The following is a 4,978-nucleotide window of genomic DNA, read 5'->3' on the forward strand; positions in this document are numbered from 1 at the left end:
CGCCTCAGTTCTCCCCCTGTGGTTAGGGAGCTTAACCTTCCCCGGGTAAGGTGAACATCACCGAAGGGCGAGTCGTCCCGCTTGGGGACTATGGGTTTCTGAACATCACACTCCTCCACTGGGCTGTAGTCCCAGGACTGCGTAAAACTGCAGGTTCTGGTCTGTAATCTGCACATTCTGGAAGTGCAGGCAGGAGAAGCCAGTTCAAGGTCACCCTTGGAAAAAGTAAATACCCTGTCTCAAAAATAATAAAGTCGGCCGCCCTGCTTTGGTGTGTGTGTGGAGGTGACTCCAGGAAACAGGCAGGAGGTAGCCAGTCTCCAGGGTCCCGGGAAAGGTGGGACGATGATGTGGGCTGGTCAGGCCAATTCTGAGACTCAGTCCCAGCCCAGGTGCCTGAGGACACGGTCATTGCGGAGCTGCCCCTCCGGGCCTGGAGGGGAGCCAAAAAAACAGTAACAACCCTTAGGCTACCCAGATCCAGGTAAAGAGGTAGTCCAGGTTACTATGGGCACCAGGAGGCCCTACAGGAATCAGGGCAGCTGGACTACACAGCAGGCTCTGCCTTCTCCCTCCGCAAGTAACTTGGCCTCAGTTTCCCCACCCCACACCACACCCCCACTCTCCGCCCCCACCCCCACGTAAACCTCTTAGCGCCTCTGTGAGGAGTAAGGGGGATGCGAGGTGTGAACCGGAGCCTCTCACAGGTGTGAGGGAGGGGCCTGAGTTACACCAAAGTTCCCTTCCTTCCTACACTCAACTGCTTCCATCCCCAGAGTCCCTCGGGAGGACTGCAGTCCAAGAGTTTGACATTTCTAAAGGCCACCACGGTAGACAGAGTGACAGGGGCTCTGGGTGGGATGAGCCGTGCGGGAGAAGGCTGTAGCCCCAGCCCACAGCTGGCCCCCTCAATGTCTGCTGCCACCTCTGTCCCTGGCCGGGATCTTTGCTTCTGTCCCTTCCCCTCGGCTCAGGACTCAGACAGCCCTTGAGGAGAAACTGTAGATGAAGTGAGCATGACTGACGTGAAATTCAGATCCCCAGTGAGAGGCAAATTCACCCTTAAGCCTCATTTTTTTTTCAGCTGTGAATCAGGACCACAAGCCAATAAGCCTCTAATGATAATGTGTTATTTGTGCTGATGATCCATTATTAATTAATGTATATATTTTGAGGCAAGGTCTCACAATACAGCTCTGGCCTGGAACTCACAGAGATCTACCTACTTCTCTCTCCCCACGTGCTCGGACTAAAGGCATGAGCCGTCACCCCTGGCCTGGTGAAAGATTTCTCAAAGTTTCTGAATCTATTTGCCTTTCCTTCTGACCCATGCCCCTAACCTGTCTTCAGTAGGATCACCTCCACTGACAAAAATCCCTTCGTCCAGGAGGTAGCCCACCATTCATCAAGTCAGAAGCCAACAGCCAGAAGATAAATGTTTATAGATAGATAATGCCACACTATTTAAAAAAGAGAAATACCCCCCCAAAGAGGACCAGAGGGGGCTGGGAATTACAATGCTCTTTACACTAAACATCTTGGCGATAAATATAGCTATGTAATTCTTTTTTTCTCTTTGGCAGAGGGAAGGCTGAGGCTGGGCAGAAAGGCAGAGGGGCCCGAGAATATAAATCAATATGTGACTTTAATATATGTGTTCTCGGTGGCTGTGTGTGCTGGCGGATTATTAGTAACCTTGATTCCTGCTCAGTGTCCGTGTGAGGCGGGGAGATGCTCGGCCCCCAGGGAGGAGAAGAGAAATTAGGAAGCCAGATTCTTCTCCTGATTGACACCTGGGTAAACATTATCCTGGCAGAAAGGGAAGGGAAAAAAAAAGAAAAAAAAAAGAGATCAATGCTGGTATTTTTATCACGTTCCAGGGACGGACAGGGGGAGAAATTAAAGACACAGTCCTGTGATATCAATGAATATGCTCATCTACAGGACAGATCATGACTAGAGGCGGCAAGGGCAGGACCAGGGTAGGAGAGCAAGTGGTCTGTGCCAGGCGACCTCAGCCATGGCTACTGTGTCTTACAGCCCTCATGGCCAGGTGACAAAGGAGCCGGCTTTTCATGGCCTGGGAAAGGCACCGGCTTTAAAGGTGGAAGTCACAGGCTCAAGAGTCTAAAGCAGCAGATCTCAACTTGTGAGTTGTGACGCCTTGGGGGGGGGCGTGTGGAAGACCTTTTCGTGGGGTCACCCAAGACCATCAGAAAACAGCTATCTGCACTACCATTCACAACAGCAGCAAAATTAAGTTCACGAAGTAACAATGAAAAAACTTTCATGAGCTGGGCTGTGGTGGCACATGCTCGTAATTGCAGTCCATGGGAAGCAGAAGCAGGCTGATCTGGGAGTTCGAGGCCAGCCTGGAACACAGAGTGAGTTCCGGGACAACCAGGGCTACACAGAGAAACCCTGTATCTGAAAAAAGAAAGGAAGGAAGGAAAGGAGGATGGAAAGAAGGAGAAAGGAAAGGAAGGAAGAAGAGAAAAAGAAGGAAGGAAGGAAGGAAGGAAAGAAGGAAGGAAGGAAGGAAGGAAGGAAGGAAGGAAGGAAGGAAGGAAAGGAGGTAAGAGAGGCACCAGGCTTCCCACAGGGTCAAGGACCCAGCACACTGATCAGGCCCCACACTAGACTTGGTTTACACATTTTTCACACTAGTCAGGAGAGCCCATAGGGAGCCCAGCAAACGGGCCTTAGGAGATCTCACAGTGATCTAGTGGCCCTCCCATCCTCAAGGGCCAGGTACAGTGTTTCTAAAGTTTTGTCACGGTGAGGAGGAGTAAGTGACCCTACAAGGATAGGGACAGTGACCATCACATACATTCCCACCCCTCACATACACACATACACGTTCTCAAAACACACACACACACACACACACACACACACACACACACCATCCAAGTGTGGTGGCACATCTCAGCCCTCAGGAGCCAGAGGCAGGGTCGCCACAAGTTCAAGCCCAACCGTGACTGCCCAGTGAATTCCAGGCCTGCCAGTGAGACCCTGCCTCTGCCTCCTGAACATAAAGCAAATATGTACATGTTCACACCTCTGCAGACCTGCTTACATATGCGCAATATGTAAACTCAGCTCATGTACACATACCACACACACAAACAAGTGCTTTGGGCTTCCACCCCTCCTATTCCTCACTCTTCTTCTCCTTCCTCTTCCTCTTCCTCCTCCTCCTCCTCTTCTCTTCTTTCAAGACAGGGTTTCTCTGTGTACCTTTGGCTGTCCTAGACTCACTTTGTAGACCAGGCTGGCCTCCAACTCAGAGATCTGCCTGCCTCCGCCTCCCGAGTGCTGGGATTGAAGTGCCAGCACCGCCCGGCCCATCTGGGTTTCTTCCTATATAGAATTCTTCCCACTGAGCTCCCCCACCCCAGGCTGACCAAATTCATCTTCAAACTCTGTGCCCTGGCATTTCTAAAGCCCTGTCCTTCTGGCCCAAACAGTCCCACGCCTCACCGCGCTAACCTGCCTTGCTTGATATGATTCTGCATCTGCCTGAGCAGCTTTCTCCTCCAATATACCCCTTCCCCTCCACCTTCATCACACCTGCAAGTCCTGGCTCAAACACTCCTCTTCTGGGAAACTTTCCCAGGGGATATAATACGAAATACTTTCCCTTCTGTGTTCCATCTCCCATCACTGTGTGTGTGGCTGTTGCCTTCAGCCCCCTTTTCTCATTCTGGGTCATCCCAAGGAAAGGGCCTGAAGGAGAGAGTAACCCCTGGAAGGCAGGAGGACAATTGGCAGTGTCTCGGTGTCCTGCCCTCCATGCCAAGGTAACTCCAAGGTCAGCTGTGAGGAAAATTAGATGGCCGGATGAGAGGCACACCCCTCTCCAGAGGTTCCCAACTCATCCATCCTCCTTCCCAGGGTCCCGGATGCAGACACCAGTGTTTTCCTCCCTTGGCAACCCCAGGGGCTGCGCTCCAACCCTGGCCCTGCCGCTAGTCTCAGCTCGCCTAGCCCCGGCTCTTATGTTCCGGCTTTCTCTCTCCCGCTCCCATCTGCAACCACAGCACATCCAAGCTGTCTGATTAACTCAATTGATTAATTAAGCTCTAATGAGAGCCATGACTCACCCCTGCAGCTGCTGACCAGGAGGCCAGCATGCCAGGAAGGGCACTGGGTCCACAGTCATGGCCTTTGGAGGGCCCAGAGGCAGACGCTTAGCTGGTAAAGCCACTAGCTGGTAAAGGTGGCACAGAGCTTGCCCGTGGCTGGGTCTCTGTGGCCTGTGAGAAGCTCACCTCCTCAAACAGGCAGTCAGTACCTTTAGCACCAGCCATTTAGGAGGCAGAGAACACAGAAGAGAGGTAGGTTGGCAGAGAGAAACAAACAGGACCAACTGTCATCTTGACTCCTGGGACCCAGAATGCCCAAGGCCCAGAGAATACTTCCTTCCTGGATCCTGGCCACAGGGACCAGACTGAGCCCTGTCAGCTGCCATCTTCATGGTTTCCTCCATCACAACCGCCAGCCATGGAGGTACCCATGACCCCCACCTAGCTGCTGCCCTGCATCCTGAAGAGCCACAAGCCCAGGCTTCCCAGCCAACTTTTACCAGGCAGCTAGCTCCCTTCCGTCAGACTCTGTCCCCACCTCTGGGATCGGGTGCCAGTGCCTTTGCGCACGATAATAAGCAAGTGAGTAAACCTTCCACCTCATGATGAATCCCTCAAGGAGGGCAAAGCATGGTGTCCACTCTGGAGACAAGGACACTGATATCACAGCTTGCCTGGGATCACATCTGCTTCTTTCTTGCTTTCCGGCCTTGGTGTTTGTCTCAGCAGAACACAGTACAGCACACACACACACACACACACACACACACACACACTCACAGACACACACTCACAGGAGATCACATATGTCACAGTCCTTTAGCACCTTTCTTTTTCTTTTCTTTCTTTCTTTCCTTCTTTCTTTCTTTCTTTCTTTCCTTCCTTCCTTC

The sequence above is a fragment of the Meriones unguiculatus genome, chromosome 7 (genome assembly GCF_030254825.1).
Source record: "Meriones unguiculatus strain TT.TT164.6M chromosome 7, Bangor_MerUng_6.1, whole genome shotgun sequence".
Classification (NCBI taxonomy): Eukaryota; Metazoa; Chordata; class Mammalia; order Rodentia; family Muridae; genus Meriones; species Meriones unguiculatus.